The sequence below is a fragment of the Octopus bimaculoides genome, chromosome 3, assembly GCF_046866305.1.
Source record: "Octopus bimaculoides isolate indiv1 chromosome 3, ASM4686630v1, whole genome shotgun sequence".
Taxonomy (NCBI): domain Eukaryota; kingdom Metazoa; phylum Mollusca; class Cephalopoda; order Octopoda; family Octopodidae; genus Octopus; species Octopus bimaculoides.
In genome coordinates this window covers 42,891,745-42,914,244 of record NC_142930.1, presented here as the reverse complement: position 1 = coordinate 42,914,244, position 22,500 = coordinate 42,891,745, and the positions used below count along the sequence as shown (strand labels likewise).

Sequence of the window (22,500 nt, the reverse complement as noted above, 5' to 3'; positions counted from 1 at the left end):
CGAAATCTTAAACTCTGCGTTTAGCAGAGTTATGGGCCGAAAATTCTGTAGTATATCTCCATTGTAAACATCATTCCTTAGCAGTGTCAGCACACCTCTGCTAAGAACACTAGGAATTCTCCAGTTGCCAGTTGCAGTAGATGTCTGTCAAGAGATTTCCAAACAACTCTAGCATGATTACATAGCATACGTAAGGCAGACCATTCCAACCAAGCGATTTGCGACTTCAGGTACGAACTGAAGTCCAGTACCGTCGTCGACCCATCACTCGACCCATCTTTCTCTCCAAACAACTGCGCAAAGTGCTGCACACATCTCCTCAGAATCGCGTAGCACGTGCCCATTCCAATCCGTCAAAGATCTGATCGTGATTATCTTTCCGGGGTTACCCTTATCAGACGGGTAGTCATGTTGGGCATACCGGGCTTCGTATATTATACCCCAGTGTCACTTTGATGGTATGCCCTGCTCTCTCACTCAATAAAAGTAATAATAATAATAATAATAATAATAATAATAATAATAATAATAATAACAACAAAAACAACAATAATAATAATATAATAACAATAATAATAATAATAATAATAATAATAATAATAATAATAATAATAATAATAAAAATAATAATAATAACTTATAGACAAAGCTGTACCCAGAGGCTGCAAGAGGAAGAAAAGTAACTTAGCTACGTCAGAGATCGACTATCGTAAGGCGTACGATATGATCCTACATTCTTGGATTATGGAGTGTATGAACCCATTTGGTGTTACATCGAATGTTGAGCGATTGCTTGGAAAAAGTATGGCGAATTGGAGGACGGACATGACAGCATACGGAAGAAGTTTAGGGACAGTAGAATTAGGAGGGGCATCTTCCAAGGGGACTGCTTGCCCCTACTGATCTTTGTACTGTGCTTGATAACACTAACACTGATACTGAGGAAAGCAAAAGTTGGGTATGTATTCAAAAGCCGCCACCAAAAAGTCAAACATTTGTTATTCATGTATAACTTCAAAGCTAATGGTAAAAATGAAGCCCATGTCAGTTCCCTCGTTGATACGGTGTATAACTTCAGTGCTGATATCAGAATGGTGTTCGTACTGAGAAGTGTGGTGTGTTACATTTGAAGAGGGGAAAAATCAAATATATGGACAGGATAACGATACCGTCAGGGGAGGTTACGAAGCAGATAGAAGAGACGGGCTATAAGCACTTGGGGATTTTGGAAATGGATAAATTGATGGAGAAAGCAATCACAGAAAAATTTAACGTGGAGTATTTGCGCAAACTGAGACTGTTCCTTAAGTTGAAATTAAACGGACGGAATAAGATCGAAGCTATCAACACCTGGACGGTTTCACTCCTTAGATATGGAGCAGGAGTAATCGTATGGACAGTAGACAAACTAAACACCTTAGACAGAAAGACGAGGAAATTAATAACTGGATATGGGTCACTCCAACCAAAAGTGACACAGACAGTCTGTATGTACCAAAAATAACGAGGGGGAAGAGGACTTATTGGATGCGAACACAGCATTAGAGCAGAAGAAAACAACATAGCATGGTATGTAAAATATGTCACTGAACCACTATTATTAGAAGTAAGTAGGTCAGGCTTGTGTAGAATGAAAGATTGCAAAGAAAATGCACTATACCAGAAATTAAAAACGAATCAAACTGAAAATAGGTGGGTAAAGAAAAGATTGCATATTCAATTTCATAGAGATGTTGAAGATAAGACAGGCAGAAAAAATGGCTGTGGATGAATAAAGTGATTTAAAACCGAAAATGGAGGCTCCAGTCTGTGCTGCCCAAGAGCAAACACTAAGAACAAACTACACAAAATACAGAATAGACAACACATCAGAAAGTGATAAATGCAAAATCTGTGGACAAAACGGTGAAACCCTATGGTATATTACCAGACAATGTACGCCACTAGCCCAGAACTAACTGCGGAATACATAAACCAAATTTCATTAAGCATCTATAATAAGGCTGCTTTAACTTGCAGCGATACCGTACGTCTTCATATGTAATGAAAAATAATTTATTTATTATGTAACAAAAACTATAATCAAAATAAAGCATATGTAGAAATTTAGTATATAGCTCGTTTAGAAAATGTAAGTATGATATTTCTTGGATCATTTTTTATTCAAGACACAGCAAGAAATAAGTTAATATAAAAGAACAAAGCATACGATTTCACAACACAACGAAACGAGTTTATACGGAAGAACAACCTAGACATCTTGAGCTAGGTATTTTTCCTCTCAAATTGATATTTATATTAAAATTCGAGCTAATAAATGCGTGATTTACGGAGTGCTTGACTTTGAAGACTGACATAAGAATGCCAGATTATTGCAAAATATATAACTCTAAGGAAATAACTTCATTTGTCAGATTTGAAAATCATAATGTCATATATTTGCACGATGTCGGATGCTTATAAACCAACGACATTTATTTTCCCTTAAACTTTAAAAATATCTTAGCTGTATTACTGAGATATATGAAATGACATTAAAACTCTGGATCGAAATCCGATCAGATTTTAGCTTGAAGGGATCTCATTCTGACATGTAAATATTAGTAATGTGACAGGTAAATTTGAGTAGTATATTTCTTAATACAACGCTTGCACGGTTTATTTTATAGTATTCGTCCGAAAACGCATGTGAATCGAGGCGTAAATATAAGATCAAATCATATCATTGAAAATGTCAGGACACTAAGTATTATGTAAAACTATAATGTCCATAAATTCAGTGAAATATATCTAATATTTCTTCTCTTTTCAGACAGATACCACTCTTTGATACAACGCTGTGATACAACACTGTGATACGACACGGACGCACATCAGATTACAAACGTGAAATACTTTGCAAGAGAATAGCGGATACATGGTATGAGCATAAATATATATATATATTCACAATGTTTCAGATAGAAGCTGTTAATAAAATTTCTTAAAACGGTGTATAAATAGATGCTTGTGTATATGTTTTTACGTTAAAAAGGTGTCCATAGAGTTAAAGACGGTGTTTATATGCTTTCTCTAGTCGCTATGAATTGACTAATTCTTTCAGCAATCTAAAAAAAAATCATTTGCGCGAACGTTAGAGTATAATTATCCAGATATTGTCAGATAAACAAATTAGTAGAATTGTATTAATATATTTACTGCATGCACTTCGTGTACACACGTACACCAAACGTTTCATCCTAACAGTCTATTAATTAAAAGCTAATTGGTCGAAATTTATTTTTTGCACTCATTAGAATTGGTCTGTTACATAATTCCTTCTATATAATATAAAAAAAAAACAGAGAGTAACATATTTAGAAATAAAAGTAATGTGAGCATGGATAATCAATAAGCTACACGTTTAACTGCTAATTTCTATATCACCATGAAAGATATTTCATTAGTGAGCATTCTATGTATATGCCAATCGAAAAATATTTGTACATATTTCACACATATATACATACATACATACATACATGCATACATGTATATATGTATATATGTGTGTGTCTATATATATATATATATATATGTCTATATGTGTGTGTGAGTATGTGCCTATATATATATATATATATATATATATATATATGTTCGCCAAGTTAGATCGCTAGCTACTACACATTCTTTATTTTCTGTTCTTGTTTCTTTCTGTGTTCTTTTCCGCGGAAGAGCGTAGGCTCGAAACGTTAAAGACTGTTTCACTTCTCCAGCGTTAAACTAACATATCTGTTTGTTGTGTACACCACCTGTCTTTGTCTTTTGCTTTTTTTGTGAATTCTCCCCAATATATATGAATATATATATATATATATATATATATATATATATATATATATATATATATATATATATATATATATATACTAGCAGAAATACCCGGCGTTGCCCGGGTTAAAGAGAATAATGAAATCTAAAAACGCCGTCTAGACTACGCATCATCTTTATATAGAGAGATGTATATACACACACGCACCCAAACACACGTATATATATGTACATCAATATAAATATATGAAAGTCAATGAAGTTTCGTAAAAGAACGTGATCATGTACATACTTTCTTGCTGTTGTGATTATAACACCTCATTGTAAACTATGTTCCTTGTTTTCCCTTGTGGAGCATATACAAATAGGTTTTTTGTTGCTGCCCACTCTTGAGCAGCCAACATACAGTTGTCCATGTGAGAAGCAGGGCTCTTCCAAGAGAAGACCAGCTACAGACAGTGTTTGACCCTGATATTTGTTTATGGACATGGCAAAAGTCACACGAAGGGGGAATTGTAGTCTTCTGAATGTAAAAGGAATGTTTGCTCCTGATGGAGTAAGAGGAATTCTTGGAATAAAGACGTCATCCCCTTTTGCACATCCAGAAAGAACGGTAGCCTCGATAACGTGTGACATCATTTTCTAAATAATGCTCATCTGTTATGTTCGGGTTAAAATTTCATCAACATCAAAAATATATGAATTTTCATGGGAGTTATGGCCGTTATGCAAAGAATATAATTTCCAAATTTCATAAAGATCCATTCAGTACTTTTGATGTAGTTTTGGATAAGAAAACAAATGATTAATGTGTGTGTTTGTGTGCATGTGTATGTGATGGGTGTATATATGTATAGATATCTGTATGCATGTATATATGTATATATGTGTACATATTACATGTACATCTATATATATATATATATACATCTACACATATGTATGCATATACATGTATGTATAGATCTATATATATATATATACATATACGTGTACATCTATATGTATACATATACATCTCTCTCTCTCTCTCTCTCTCTCTCTCTCTCTCTCTCTTTCTCTCTCTCTCTTTCTCTCTCTCTTTCTCTCTCTCTCTCTCTCTGAAAGTATCTGTCATTACAGTATCGAAATGGTGTACATATACATGTATATGTATACATATACATCTCTCTCTCTCTCTCTTTCTGTCTCTCTCTTTCTCTCTTTCTCTCTCTGTGAAAGTATCTGTCACTACAGTATCGAAATGTGATTGTTTCAGTTAGTGGAATAGTTTCATTTTTAAAGTGAAATTATTTGACATGAGTGTTTTTGTTTCACTTTTGACACGTAATAGTGGAGGAGATATTATGTTGCCGTGTGCTCGAACTCTGCAAGAAGTTAATAATTTTTTTTGACGAAAACACAACCGGAACCCTAAGTAAGGTATGTGTAAAATTTGAATGAAATTGGTTGCGTAGTTCTCGAGTTTTAGGGATTCACACAGACAGACAGACAGACAGACAGACAGACGGACAGACAGACACATTCTCATTTTTATATATATAGATAAATATATATGTATGTATACATACACACACACACACATATATATATACACATATGCATGTATTGTTATATATATATACATATGTATGTATTGTTATATATATACATATATATATATATATATATGTATGTATTGTTATATATATATATATATATATATATATGCATGTATGTATTGTTATTTATATATATATAGATAGATAGATAGTTGGGGATGAAAGTCTGTGTATGTCGGTGTAAGAAGGACCAACATGCAATATTACTGCCATTTCACGTAATAATGTGTAACATTTTTACTGTACTAAAATCAATAATGCGTATATATAAGTTACAGTGTAGATGAATAGTTTTAATGTCTGTGAATCTAGCCTTACACCTTGGATATATAAGTTCAATATATATAAATTTCTTTCATATCATATTCTTTAGTTAATTGTAGAGGCTTTAATTATGAGTCAAAGTGAAGTTATATATAAAATATAAACTCAATCCACATTGCTTTCTTTATGCAACAGTGATAATTTCACGTGTATATATCTTCGAATTATATAGGGATACATGTGCAAACCGTGATATTGCGATCATGAATTCAATATCCTAATTTAGTTATTTAACAGGAAGTAAAATTGACCTGCGCAATGTTCAAATGCGTTCGAACCCTTCTGTGATGAGAAACATCGGACTACATTATGCAATCCGCCCTTTTAAGATAATAGATTTTTGTATGAAGGAGAATTTTCAAATGCTGTTTAACGTAGTTACTCTTATTTAGAATATATCTCCTGCATGCCATACGATTTAAAAGGATGCAGAAACTGATTCGTTATCCCAAAAGAAATATTCGAAATTTCCCCAAGACCCTAACTCAACGAGCTGCTGCTGATTTGGTTTACTCATGATTGGTAGCTTCTTAGCAAGTCCGTCTGAAATCACCCCCAATAAAACAGACCGAACAATACATTGCTGATGGATTCGGCCGATTTTCTGCAGTTCTAGTCTTGAAATGGGTTTTTCTTCTTCGACATTCAACGGATGTCCCTAGCAGATATCCGTACTGAACAGCATCTTCTCAGTGTGTGCATTCACAATTGGTGTGCTGGTAGGGGAGATCCATGATTTTGAGTATTGTAGAATCACATTTTAGTGACTATTCTTTCCACGTCCAATATAACCAGTAGTAGTAGCACTTGTTAGGATCCTAGCTATGGGCTGTATGCCTTGTGAACCACTTGGAGTGAAGAACCCCTAGTTCTCGTTGGAATTTCCGCCTAGGAGAAGGAAAATCTGTATAAATAAACCTGAAATGCAATCAAATTCTGGCCGTCTCAACGCACGCTGCGCTACTGGTGTTATAGCTGATTAGGCTGAAAGTGGATCCTGTGCTGAAAACAAATTTACGCCTAGAAACCTTTTGGACTCTTGGTATATTTGCATGATCTTACTATAGCAAGCTCAGCGCTAATGTATTGTTAGCGATGTGTTTACATTCCGATACATTGTACAGTTAGAAATTTATTACAAACAGCATTTCAAATATTCTACAAAGCTATTGTGAATAGCTTCCTGACCTCAAGTTTCAGTTGGGTTTCACTACGTAACCATTGGCATTTTCGTGTAATTGAAAAATTTGATTCTATCTGAAACATGGGTTTTATAATAACTGGGAAAATAATCAACCCTAAAGCATATTGAATTAAACTGTTTTTTTTTTCTAGAAAACCACGGCTGATAAATAACATAATGGAAGCGGAAACAAACGCAAGTGTTGTATATCTTAAACAAAGATTTGAACAAAGGAAACATTATTAAATGTAAGTAAGAAAGAAAAACACAGCTGAGGTTGCGTAGGTCAGAAGCAGCTCGCCAATATATTATATTATGAAGAGACGTATTTCACTAATGAACAAGTATGTTATCATTTAGGCATTGTTTTAATGCATGTCTAATTTTCCTGATGATATATAGAATGTTGTAAAGTTTTTCTTGGCTTGTTTATTAAGTGCAAATTTTTGTGGTACAGGGAATTAGTAAGAAAATATTGGAGGTATGCAACTTTTGCGTGTTCCAGCATTTAATAAACTGTCATTCTGCGAGATTGAGAGAATCAATGGTATATAACATATAAACGGATTAAGTTTAACTGTATCCTGATTATAGATATGGAAACTTTAACTTTGTAATGATGCCTGAAATTTATGCTGCCGAATTCCATTACTGAAAATATAAAATAATACATCAAATATATGTATAAAGAAGAAAAATTACGAATTTGAAAGTACTATATGTTATACGAACATAATCGTATATTACCCCATTACATCATATTGAAAGAACGGAAAATAATATCAACGAGGAAAATGTACTCGTTTATCGTCGTTTAAGTATAACGAATATAATTAGGGATGACGGTGTATGATCTTCCTCTCACTATCACATTTCTTTGATATTCTAAGCCACGTCTTGATGTCGCTTCAGATAATATATCCAAGTAGAATCACCAGATCCTACAAGTCCATCATAAAACTTTCATTATCAGCGTCGCATTCCTGTTAGCATATCATAGCGCCGTAATACCTTATGTTTCTTACAGATCACACAAATATTTCAGTTTCGAAAATTATACATGGACAGAACAGATAAAAAAACATATTTGAAAGAGCTCATGCTAAGGTTAATGGCAGAAACTGCATATATAAGTTCTTTTTCTGGTTATAACATATATACTTTAAAAGTAGATAGCTTTCATATAATAACAATAGCAATATCAGCGTCTATGAAGGAAAATACATTTCATATTAATTAGGGATGCAAGGACAATGAAGTATTTGATTATCACAATTAATCGATTCGAGATATTTAATATTCCGTGTTCGCAAGTCTAGTTAAAACACATTTATGTATCTCAGGCGGCGAAATCCCTGCTGCTTGGTGCCGTATGTTAGCTTTGAGTAGACTATTGGTTACGCGATTTCTTGATCCTTGTTCACTCGCTTATATTGGAAGAATTTTCTTCGAAGTCAATAAGTTTCACTTATTTCTGGGAAACTCTGTTTCCGACCTAAGTTTCCTAGGTGACGGTAGTGATCTGTTACACCGTTCTCGTGACAAATGCAACCTGTAATTTCCCCGTATTTTTATTAGTATCCATGTCTCTAAACAGTGCAATACAAAAGATTATTATATTTCTTTGTACAATTTACACTGCACTTGAACCCACTGGTATTCTTCATGCTCAATATTGGTCGTACCAGCCTAGACTTGCACATCGTACAGGAATGTCTGTTACTGAAACTTTCATCACCAAAGCTTTTACTACCCAGGTAAATAGAGTTGCTTCTCTAGCGTCTGCTTTGTAATTGTCGACAGCCCATATTGTACCACTTGATTCTTTGAGGCCTCATTACTACACAACCTCGGGCATCCAGGTGTAGATACTTGAATTTAGATTTGTGGGTGCACTGACAAGAATAAAGAACGGGCTCTGCATTTCCCATTCCTATGGAAACATAGGCACATTTGTTTGCAATCGCATTCCTTTCATTAACGTAAATGTGATCTTAGTTGAAGTTTAAAACGTGACAACCTAGACATAGAACATTGCGGCTTGTTCCTGCGTGTTCATATATGCGTTTATATATATGTGTGTTTGTGTGCGCGTGTGTATGTATGTATGTATGTATGTATGTATGTATGTATGTACGTATGATATATGTCTGTCTGTCTATCTCTGTCTCTCTCTCGATATATATATATATATATATATATATATATATATATATATATATATATAAACCCTAACAGTTGAGGGAACCCGTGGAAGAGGTAGGCCCAGGAAGACCTGGGCTGAGGTGGTGAGGCAAGACCTTCGCACATTGGGCCTCACCGAGGCGATGACTACTGACCGAGACCTTTGGAAATGTGCTGTGCGTGAGAAGACCCGGCAAGCCAAGTAAGATCGTTGCCAGTGCCCCTGGACTGGTTCTTGTGCGGGTGGCACATGAGATGCACCATTTTGAGCGTGGCCGTTGCCAGTACCGCCTGACTGGCTCCTGTAGGATTTTCGAGCGAGATCGTTGCCAGTGACCCTGGACTGGCTTGTGCGGGTGGCACATAAAATACACCATTTCGAGCGTGGCCGTTTTCGTGCGGGTGACACGTAAAAGCACCCACTACACTCTCTGAGTGGTTGGCGTTAGGAAGGGCATCCAGCTGTAGAAACTCTGCCAAATCAGACTGGAGCCTGGTGTTGCCATCCGGTTTCACCAGTCCTCAGTCAAATCGTCCAACCCATGCTAGCATGGAAAGCGGACGTTAAACGATGATGATGATGATGATGATGATGATATATATATATATATATATAGGAGAATTTACGAAAAAAAAAACAGTGTTTAATGTTGCGCAACATTAAACACACTGGATGCGGCTTGCTAAAGAATTGCTTCGAATTTTCAGTCCAGATTGTTTTAGGGCCTCATAGATGTTGTGGTAGGGGAGACTGTATTCCTAAGCAAACCTTCCTAGAAACAGGTGTAGGATCCGACGTCCCGAATAACCAAGATATTTTGAGTAGGCTACCATTACACATAGGCTGCCAGTGTGCAGGATCAAACGTGCATATTCTAAGAAAGCTAGTTCTATTTCCATTGGCCTTATCCCATCAATATATATCTTTTTAACTAAAATAATTTAAATAAAATGTTTGGGAAATCGTAATAGTAAGAAATAGAATAATTCATGGATTTGTTTTTAGTCGATCACAGTTTGCCAGAAAGTAACCCGCACTCTATGGTTTCAAGATAGCACTTTGCGACACATGTGGTGTAAGACAGACAGTATGTGATTATAACAACCCAACGAGCTGCGGCTGATTCGGTTTACTCATGAATCCGAGCTTCTTAGCAAGTCCGTCTGAAGTCACCCCCAGTAAAACAGACCAGACAATAAATTGCTGATGGATTCGGCCGATTTTCTGCAGTTCTAGTCTTCAAATGGATTCCTCTTCTTCGACATTCAAAGGATGTCCCTAGCAGATATCCCTACTGGACAGCATCTTTCTCAGTGTCTGCATTCGCAATTGGTGTGCTGGTAGAGGAGTTCCATGATTTTGAGTAGTGTAGAATCACATTTTAGTGACTATTCTTTCCACGTCCAATATAACCAGTAGTAGTAGCACTTGTTAGGATCCTAGCTATGGGTTGTATGCCATGTGAACCACTTCGAGTGAAGAACCCCTAGTTCTCGTTGGAATTTCCTCCTAGGAGAAGGAAAATCTGTATAAATAAACCTGAAATGCAATCAAATTCTGGCCGTCTCAACGCACGCTGCGCTACTGGTGTTATAGCTGATTTGGCTGAAAGGGAATCCTATGCTGTGTAACAGTTTATTCACTGAAAACAAATTTACGCCTAGAAACCTCTTGGACTCTTGTTACAGTTGAAAAAGGGAATGTAAGTATCTTCATTGATTATAACAGCAGTGAAAACCGGGTCCACGTTTAGCTTTTTCCTGCGAATAAAATCTTCCGTTTCAATTTTTGAAATTACAATTCTCTCAAATTTTGCCAAGGTCGACTTTGCCATTTATAATTTCGGGCCCAATATTACAAGTACCAGGTGAGGACTGAAGTCGATGTAATCGACTTACCTGCTTCCCCGAAGTTGCTGGTCTTGTGTCAAAATTTAAAACCAATTTTACAATTTTTTAACAGACGTTTGTTGTATTCTGTCTGTTTACATTTCAAGAGTCTTCAACAGTGAACTTACCTCGACCTTATCATTTTTGTAATCTTTTCCAATATGTTTACTATAACAGAATATTGAAACTAGACAGAAAAAAACATCGGTAATAATGGACTTTAGATCGAATGAAACATCTTAGATTAGATTCAAATTAGATTTCATCTCTTTAATTACCCATCATATGCAAGCAATTAATTATAGAGATATAACGCAGCATCTTGTTTGCTTCAAAAGGGTGTTTTACTGCGTGGTTTCAAGACTATAAATCTAACTTGGGACATGCTGAGGCATCGCCTTGAAGAATTTTATTCAAACTTGGAACAGTTCTATATTTAAGAGATGAGGAATTATGTACATTATTTACAATAATGCTAGAAATTTCTAGAAATAATAGCCAAACTGGTCTAAAGCTGTATTTAAGGCACCGGAATGAAAACACATACATTAACATGGACCATAATTGTCCGAAAAATACCGAACGAGAATTCTTAAGACTGACGTTAGTTTTGGCAGTTTTCATTGTCTTCATCAGTGAAACTCTTTTCGGACCTGTTTCTCTATTCGTATATGTATTTTCGTCATTCAAATTAATGGATGATTTAGCGATTCGCTTATGTGTTTTACATAAAATTAATATAAACAACAGGTGACAATGTTTCATCGAAAGCGAGAATTATATACTAAGAGAAACAGTTCAGGCAAAAGACCTGGCTTAAGAGATGATGGCAACGGAAATTTTTGAAACTAACATTAGTTTTAAGAATTCATGGTCGGAATTGTTTGGACAATTATGATCCCTATTAGTGTATATGTTTTCATTCATGTGCGTTTACTACATCATTAGAGTATTTTAGCTCCTATTTCTAGAAATGTAGGTGTTTTTTAACACTCTAGTCGCATTTATTGACAATTATATACATACATATATATAATAATAATATTATAAATAATATATATATATATATATATATATACATACATCGTCAGTAAATCATAAATCTGACCAATAAGTACGCACTAAGTAATAGGCCAGTTGAGTATTTTAATAAAGATGGAAATGGCGGGTTTATGGGGTTACCTGTGCATTTACGTCCGTAAACCACTGAGCTTCACTGCATTTCTTCACACACTAAACCATTCGGCCTTTGGTCTGTACATATATACGGCCTACATACACATTCTAGTTACAATAGAGAACGTGGGAATTGAAATGAATGTTCGTATTCCTATGTGAACAATATTAGAGCTCCTTCAGATTTTATCTGAAAAGCATATAGTAAGATACTACGTTAAACTGTAATGTTCATTGCTTACTTTGACTGGGTCAACTTTAACTTGATCTCTCTTAAACAAAATGCACGATTATCATTTACTGTGGTGTTTATTTTTGCTATTTTCCTTGAGAATATTCACTTACATGTTTTCGCTCTTTAAAAATCACATGTGAATTTTCAACTTTGGGCTATAGAATTACTTTGCTACTGTACTTGTTTGATTTGTCAGAATTCTTCGCAAATGTGGTCAATAACGGTGTAATTTTACAAAACAGGCAGTGGTAGATTGTATTAGAACATCAAGATCTACTTGAATTACCATAGAACCATTATTTGCGTTTTGTAGTTTTTTATTTTTCTTCAGAGGTTACTTTTTATTGTATCTTTTATTTTCCGCGTATTATAAGGGAAGAACAAGCATTTAGGTGACACAAAGCTTTTCTTTTCTAATGAAGCATACGTGTCAGTATTAATTCAGTTTAAAGACGTTTTTATTTCAAGGGGAAAAAAATTCGAACATTTCAATTAGAAGCATAACGTGAAGTGATGAGTTAGCAAATGATATACAATATGTCCTTCTCGTTACCGTGCTTCCTCTAACTTGCGATTCCAAGATAAGCACTCCAACCTACTACTATTAATCGATAATATTTTCTGCTTTCATTATCCGGTGAGCTGGCAGAATATTTGGCACGTCGGATAAAATTTTTTGCTGTATTTCGTTCGCTTTCACGTTCTGAGTTAAAATTCTGCCGACGTCGGCATTACCCTTCATCCATTCGAGGTCGATAAAATATGTACCAGTTTAGCACTGGGGTCGATTTAATCGATTACACACTCACTCGAAACTGCTGGCCATGTACAAAAATTTGAAACCAATATTGTCTTCATTCTGGTGTAAACTTTTAGGATTTCACATATTTTGCCTTTTGATGTCTGTTACCCATTGTTTTTAAATTTCATGATTTAAAGAAACTTATATATATTGTTTTAAATGAAGCGGGATGATTGCCTTCGATCTTTCGCAGATGAGGTGACCTGTTCGAGCTTCCATTGGGAGGTAGAATAATTGAAATGCACTTAACGAATGGTTTGCTATAAACGACGGTAGTGATGTTTTGGTGGAAAATCTAGTTTTCTCCTCACACAAGAGTCTCGATGCAATTACAAGATCGAATATAGATCGCAGTCAAATTCCATTATTAAAATACTTATTTCATCTGAACAGAAACAACAACAACAACAACAACAACAACAGCAGCAGCAACAACAGCAACAACAACAACAACAGCAGCAGCAAATTTACCTGTTACAAACATTTTACAATTAACACGAACAGAAATAAAAGAAACGCCTCGGCGAGTATCGCACACCAACCACGAAGAAATACTGTAAAAGCATTTATGTTTACGTATACATATTTACATACATACATACATGCATGTTTACATACACACATACATACATGCTCATATATATGGGTATGTACAAATACAGATTGCTACATACACAAGTACACTATACTCATAAGAACATGCATAATTAAGTATACATACGTACACACACACACACACACACACACACTCCCGCGCACGCACATATGTATGTATATATGTGTATATACATACACACACACATATATATATATAGATATATGCATATATATATATATATATATATATATATATACATACATACATACATACATATATATATATATATATATATATATATATATATATATATATATATATATATATATATATATATATATATATACATACACATATACAACTGTGTATGTATATATTTGCGTATGCGTATGCCAGTCCTAGTTTTAATGCATAGAGAAGACATTAACATACTCTATAGTCGTGATCTCCCACAGTAAGAAAGCGCTACATATAAAGAGCTGATACTATAGATAAGTATTATGTTCAGGTAAAGCATAGAATTGCTGTAGTGCATAAAAATGGTAAGAATATGCTATTCATGAAAATGACATGTATTAAACGTCAAAGCATTTTCACGAAATAAAGGAGCCAATGTAAGGTTAAACGTTCACTATTTGTTTTCTCATGTCACTTGTGAGCTTAGTTGTGTATACGGAATTTGGAAGATCGTAAATTCAATCATGAATTCTGACGTTATGTGCCAGCTGTTCATGCAGAAAATATTGGATTATTCAAAACATGTGACAAACTCCTCTCTATTAGTGAGTTGTTCAGTTGCTTGTACTTATTCATGGTTTTTGTATAGAATATTATTTGCATAATGCCTAAAGTGTAAATATTGGAAGAGAAAAATATGCTTTGGCATAGACAGCAATTCCTCGACTATCGCGGGTGTTACGTTTCAAACCGCACCCCCACCGCGATAGGTAAAATCCCACGAAGTAGAAACAGTACTCTACTGTATAATTTTTATAATTATTTTTATAATTTGCATATATCAGGTCGAGTATAAAGTAAGTAGTTTTGCACTATGAAGAAATGGTACCGGATTCTTGCAGAGATGTGAATTTCTTTTAAACAATTTTCTTTGCAATTGTCTGATAATACAGACTCGCACAAATGCATCAATAATATAACATTGATATTTTTTTCACCGCTGTTACAATCATCTGAAATGGAACTGTCAAAGCGCGATATTCGAGCAATTTTGCTATACAACTTCAAAAAGGGACGTAAAGCAGCTGAAACTGGTCGCGATATCAACGAACTGTTTGGTGAGAAAATGACCAGTCAGTGGTCAGCTCGAATAGGGTTTAAACAATTTTGCAGTAGAGTCCTGAGCCTTGAAGGTCGTGAGTGTAGTGGACACCCATCTGTCATCGATGACGGTCAATTAAAGACAGTCGTTGAGAACGATCCATGTAAAACCACTCGAGAACTGGCAAAAGAACTTCAATTTAGCCAGAAAACTGCCTATAAAATTTGCATGCGATCGCAAAAGAAAAAAATTCACGACAAATGGGGACCGCAGGATTTGAATGAAAATCGGAAAATGCGTAGATATGAAATTTGTTCGGCGTTTCTTCTTCTCGGCCGTATTATAGATTGCGATAACAAGTGGATTCTGTAAAATTATAAAAAATGTTCTTCGCAGTGGTTGGACCAAACTGAAGCACCGAAAACCTTCCCAAAACACCAGCTCTTCAAAAAGAAGGTTATGGTGACTGTTTGGTGGTGTACTGCTTCACTCATGTACTACTATAACTTCTTAAAACCCAGAAAAAACCATTACTGTAGAAATATATTGCCATGAAATTGCCAAAATGTGTGAAAAACTGATAATCCTCCGTCTCAGACTGGTCAACAGAAGGGAGCCAATCATTTTTCATGATAATGCACGACCACACGTTTCACTGATGACGCTCAAGAATTTGTGGAAACTTGACTATGAAGTTCTTCTTAACTCAGCTTATTCCCCAGATTCTTTTCCTACCGACTACCACTTTTTGAAGCACCTTGATGGTTTACTGCGGGAAAAGAAGTAGTTAAAAATCAAACCAATGCTGAAATTGCTTTCAAAGAGTTTCGCAGGTCCAGAACTCCAAATGTTTACGTTACCGGAATAAACAAACTTGTAGCTCGTAGGTAAATTTGTGTTGATTGTAGTGGTAGTATTTTGGTAAATAAAATTTCCGCATTGTTGAAATATATTGTGATGGTTTCGTGTTTCAAAACGTTGCTTACTTTTTACTCAGCCTGATACTTATTTTAGTTTAAATTTAAAACAACACGACGGAGGAATCGACGTAAGCATAACTAATAAATCGCGAGAGGTGGATCACGATATACAAATAAACCCCTATTCCATTATGCTGGCACCGTCTAATGATGCTGACTAGTGACCTAGTCAGTTAATGCATCTAGTGGCGCATGAAATGTTTTTAAATTCCTTCCAAGTATTATTCTTATATATGTGTATATAAAATTTAGAATGATTTCTAATTGTGTAATAAAACTATGCATATACATACATATATACATACATATATGTATACGCATGCGTGTGTCTATATCATTTTAATCATTTCAATGTAGAGTTAATCTTAATCAGCCATCTCCTTAGTAGCAAGGTTGTAACGTAGAGGATCTTATATTTGTATTGACTCAAATATCGTGTTAATTTGTAGCATAGGGATTAAAGAGTCGCCCTTGCATCCTCCTAAACTCAAATTTAAACACAAGCCAGAGCTGATGGGGGCAATCAAATGACAGAAACAAGTAAATAAATAAAAGAATACCTTCCTCCAGGCGATTTGGGACGTATTCTGTTGCTTCAATAAGAATAGGTGTAAAACTGAAAATGTATCTTGGTGAGACGATATTCCTAAGTAATTATGCATGTGCACATGTGTGTATGGCGTGGTGATCATATATTTATGATTAAATATTTGCTAAGGCAGCAAGCTGGCAGAAGCGTTAGCACATCGGACGAAATGCTTAGCGGCATTATCGCTTTGAGTTCAAATTCCACCGCGGTCAAATTTGCCTTTCATTCTTTCGGGGTCGATAAAATAAGTACCATCTGCATACTGGGGTGGATGAAATCGAATATTCCTTTCCCCAATTTTCAGGCCTTGTGCCCATTGTAGAAAAGATTAGTAGATATTTGCGAGCGTCAGAAAGATATAAGCCGAAGTCTAAATGAACAAATGCGTAAGATTACAGTAGAATAGATTATTAGATATTTACTAAGCGTCAGAATGGTAGAAGCCAATGCAAGTGATTCTATTTTCTTAAAATTGTTGCAATGTTTGAAAACATTGGCAGATATAAACTGGACGTTAACAATAGTAAACTTAGCACTGAGTACAACAGCAGCTTCAAGTTAGCCCGGCAATGTATAGAAGTATTGGTTCACCATTGGGCACATTCAGAAGAGGGTGTGAAAAATTGTGTTGTAAACGGATCATTTTCATTAGTAATGAATGTTATTAAATGTTATTAAATGAATGTTATTAAATGTTATTAAATGTTAACAGCCAACCGAAATTCCTATGGTATTCAATCTAACATTGAAATGATATTGATTGAAATGATATTGAATGAAATGAAGATCAACTAATGAGTAACATATTTGAATATGTTTTAACTGTTATAACTATGAAATAGGATGCTATGGACATTTATATTATTACTGTAGTTTACGGCATAGTGCAAAGACAATTGATTACATTTTCCTACTGATCAAGCTCTAATATCATTTAAAATAATGTATTTATTTATCTCGTATTGTAGGTAAGCAAGCATTAAATTGAGTATTGATCCTTCTGGCAATTTTATTAATATTACTAAAATAAATATGAAATCTAATGAAAAAGATGTGCCATTTTGAACACTGAAATAATTCCCTTTACCATGAGTAATTTTCACGTAATTATTTTATTCATTTTACAAGGTAATAAACAAGATGTGAAAAGCAAATGTGCAATTGACTGAATCGAATACATAAAACTCGCTTATTTCTATTTAATGTAATATCAAATACAGCGTTTGTAAATGCACAAGTAAATACACAGGTGCTTTTTGTATTTTCGTAAGCTAATTTTCACTTCAGGTCAACAATTTGATATTTAATGTCTTCAAATAGTCCTATCGATTTCTAGAAATAATTATCGCGGAATATTTCAATGTTAATTTCATAGCAAATTATTTAGAATATCATAAGAACATAATAACATGTGAATAAATATATGTCATATGGTGTCATAAGGATTGAAAATTTGGAGCAGCATTGTTGACTGATTACTTAGATATGTTACTGCATTTCATTGTTCGAAGTATTAGGCGTTATCAAAACCACTTACCCAAAACCGATTCCGATACAGTATGAGATTTCTTAGTACTTCTATATGTAAACCCGGTTGGCGAAATAACATGGTTTGTCATAAACACCTGTACTTTGTTTTTTTTTTCGTTTTTTGTCACTTTAGCTATGAATTAAATTAATGAATTCAACGGGATACACTGTCTGCAAGTAGTTGGGTTCAGCATATTATCCTCCATTTTCTAATTGATATATATATATCCTTTCCGATTATCTCGTTGAACACTCTATCCCAAGGGATTTGTATCCTTGTGTTTCAATTTGTTCAATCAAGCCTCTATATGGTAATTTTATCTCTGCTAGGGACTATACCTTGGCTCTTTTTAGGTTGATTATTCCGTACTTCTTCAATCCAAATTCCATTCTAATATCGGTACTAAAAGAGCAGACCGTGTTCACCAAGGAACTCACTTGTGCCTCATCGTTTCCATACAGTTTTAAATCGTCCATGAAGAAGAGGTGGTTGATTATTTGGGATTTTACTTTAGTTGACACCCCAGGTTCATTTTCCAAAGTACCAAGGTCACGGGTATCATACAGAGAACAAAAAGCAACGGTGATAGGTTATCACCCTGGAAAATCCCTCTCCTTCGTTTGCGATCTTGCATTATTAATTTCTCTATGGGTAGTTAATCTTTGATACCTCTGACTCTTCTTCTATAGCCCTCTTGTTCCACTGGTAATATATTGTTCTCATCAAGAAATTTATACAGTTCTTCTGCAATTCCTCTTGACAGTAACTTCCACATTAATGGGAGGAAGGAAATTGGTCTGTAATTGTCAACAGCATTTCTGTTTAAGAGCATCTTTCAGGCAAAACACCGTTCGAACTTTTGTCAACCAGCCCGGGATTTCTTCTTCTTCGTGGATCAATGCATTATATTGCTCGGTGATCAATTTATGGCAACTACTAAACCTTTTTTTAATCCCAAATCCCTGTACACCATCAAGTCGTATTGCTTTCCAATTTCTTAACATTCTGGTACTATCTCCTGTGAAGTGAATAACTTCTTGCTAGGGATAAGAAGCTGTTTACTTCAGGTTGCAGAGCTATTCAGCTGTAGTATTATCTTATTCTTGTTTACTCCATATCTTACCCCAGAAATTCGACTTTGATCAGCATCAGCATCACGTTTTTTATCAACATTAATCTCTTGATGAAATCTTTTTTACTCGGTTCTAAGCAATATTTTGCTGGTATTGCTTAATCCGTTGTTTAAACCTAGTTCTCTCCTTTTTTTAGGATGTATGCGCTGGTTCAGTTCTTCAATTACAACAGTCAGGCCTTCTGTATCTACTCAATTCTTCTTCCTAACTTTTTCGTATTTCCATTCATTCTTATGTTCTCCATTTCTGTTCCTGAAAAGTATTGATACTGCAATGTTCAAGGAGATTATGTCTTCAGAAATTCTCCTTTTCCACAATGGTTGTTTATTTCCTCTTCTATCTGTCGCTGTTCTATTCTCAGTAGTTCTCAATCCCACAATCCTACATGCAGCCTTGAGAATATTATTTGTTTATGTAATGTTCTTTGTTTCAATGTGTCTCAATACGTTATTGAGATTATTCGCTTCTTGGTTTAGTCTCCATTGGTTAGCCATTTTAAAGTCACACATAAATTATGTCCGTTCTGTACTTAATAGATCAAAACTTCTGTTTATTATTAATCAATTTTCAGTGTTTGAGTAGTCACTGATCTCAGTTCTTTCATAATTCACGGTAATATATTCTTGCGAACAACTGTCCATCTCTTCCACTATACAACTTTCGTTTCTCGCCTGCCCAGCATCACCCGACATCCTTCTTTTAGTAACTTCTAGCTCCAGTTCTGTTAATCATCTATTCTTTCGTATTGCTCTTGCTTGGCCACATAATCTCTGTTCAGTAATTTCAAACAGCTCCATTGTCTTCTATTCACCGTGCCTTCGTTTTCTGTACCCTCTGACAGGCACACTATTCGCATCCTCTGGGGTGCTCCGGTAGTAACATTATATACCCAACATGCTTACTTGTTTACTCCACTTATATCATGTTGCATGGCTAGCAGTTGGTGGATTACGACCGGGTTCATCCTGCTGCAAAGTGGGACACTTGACGGGTGCAGAACCTTCACCATCGGTTCCAGTCTCGTTCACACCGTTAACGTCATCTTTACATACATGCATATATATATATACATACATACATATCGCAATTTACTTTTCGTAGACGTATACCTGAATACAGAAGTAGAGACATGTGACAATTGCTCATCTTAAAATTATATAAAATGTTCTAAGGCAAAATCAAATCGAATTGAGTAAATCACCGAGTTTAGATTTTTAATTTGTAGCAGAAACCGACTTTCACGATTCGCTCTTTTTGCAAACACCTTTATAAATTTACTATGCCTGAAATTTCCCGATCATACAAATTTTAACTTAAAGTTTGCAAATTTGTGCATAAAACTCATGGTAAGCAGCGTACTGTTCCTTTCGTCATATTGTTCTTCAGTTGATTTCATATGCTCTTTCTATAATCCTTATGGCGCTAGGCTGTCTTTATGATCGAATATTAACTCAATGAAAATTATATTGCTGACGAGTTATCTGATTACAACAGAGTCATAAAATTATTTTTTTCTTTGTTTTGACTATATACGATCAAGATAGAGATATTTTCTTGTGAAAGAGTCAGCTGCTGTTCGAAACTTTGTACAGTTACAGTGGGAGGTCAACAATGTAATTGACTCTAGCAAGAAGCTCTGATTCCTGAAAGCAAAGATAGCGTTTGCTATACTTCTGTCAAAGTCGTGCAAATCTAAGACACTAGTCACATGTGACTTGAGCCATATTGATTGCTTTAAAGTTCAGAAACAAAACACTGATTGATAAACAAAGGATTGCATTGCAATCTATTTAGAATCAGAATTGAGAAAATCTGTTTATTTCAAGGATAATTTGCCGTCGCATTACAGTCTATTTGGTATCGGTATTGAAAAAACAAATTATGATGATGAAGTTAAGTAACGTTCTTTCAAAGGTTCCACAATACATTTTCATATCCCACAGTGGTATTTACACGTGACCGTATAGTTCAAAGCAGATAATCACTTGGTGTTATCAGCATTCTTGTAATTGATTACAAGTAAAGGAGGTAAATTAATTTTGAAGTCATTTCAGGAGACATCAACAAATATATTGCACAGGTGCGACCCGTTCTCTGATAGAGATCTACGGGAAATGTTTGAAAGTGACTTAAAATCAAATCATTAACAACGCTTCAAGCAGAAGAAAGAGTCCCTTGTTATTCCTATGTTTGCTGGACGAAATGTTAAAACACAATGAAATAAAAGTAAATATGACACTTTTAGTGATAGTAAATAGCTACAATGATTACTCCTTTCTTTATACGAACTCATGTACCAATATCCAGATCTGTTTTTCTGTAATATTAGCCTCATTGTTTTATTTTTTTTTTTGATATTTGTAAGTCTTACGAATGATGTAAATCTATATTACATTAAAATGAACGTCAATCTTGCCTGCAATATTACACAGCCTAACCAATGCATAATGGTGAAGTACTTTGAAAGTAAAGTGCCACTGAAATGTGAATACAAACGGAATAAAGCAAGTTTCGCGTAAATCGGACCAGTGGTTATTGAGATATTCTGTTTTTTGTTGGTATAAATACTAAAAACAGTGCATAATTGGAAAACATTTCGAAAATAACTTAACCCTGAAAGGGAATAACTCTAACCTTTATATTAGACACATTTTGTGATGGATAAAATGATTTCAAGTGAAAATGACGTTAAAAATACGGTAAATATTTCGTAAAAAGACCCCTTCGTAACCTCGGTGTTAAATATTTTTTTTCCACATGTGTCTTTCGAGTGCATTCAACGTATCTCACCTTCAAAGATTTGGCTGCTATTTCTAGCACACCCTGCTGCTACGTAACAGCTATTTGCGATAAAGGGCCCGAAATACCTGTCACGTGGTAGCAGGGCGTGCAAGAAATAGCAGCCATATCTTTCCTTTTCTGGAGGAAAGGAGGCGCTTAGGCGTCATTTCGATGTGACAATCGTTAAAATCATGCGAAATAACCTCGAAAAGAAAAAGAAAAAAAAACACGAAACAAAACTATGTTGCTGGGTAACTCAGCCTTTCCCGGTACCTTGAATTATTGGTGACCCAACGGATCATGGGTAGTCTACTGTATTATATTGACTTCACATTTTCACACAAGGCTAGGAATTTCGGGGAAGCCGTTAAGTCGAATATATCAACACAAGCGATCAACAG

General features: G+C 34.9%; 1 protein-coding gene across 3 annotated transcripts in view; it reads left to right on the top strand.

Moving 5' to 3' along the window:
- LOC106875338 (FMRFamide receptor) overlaps positions 1-22,500 on the top strand; it is a 561,393-nt gene that overhangs the window by 517,916 nt on the left and 20,977 nt on the right. For 2 of the 3 annotated variants that reach the window (XM_052966543.2, XM_089348821.1), the window contains one exon: positions 2,813-2,920. The gene's annotated coding sequence lies outside the window, so the exon portion shown is untranslated. Of the gene's footprint in view, positions 1-2,812; positions 2,921-7,073; positions 7,170-22,500 lie in introns of all 3 variants that reach the window. The other variant, XM_089348822.1, reaches the window with a different exon arrangement.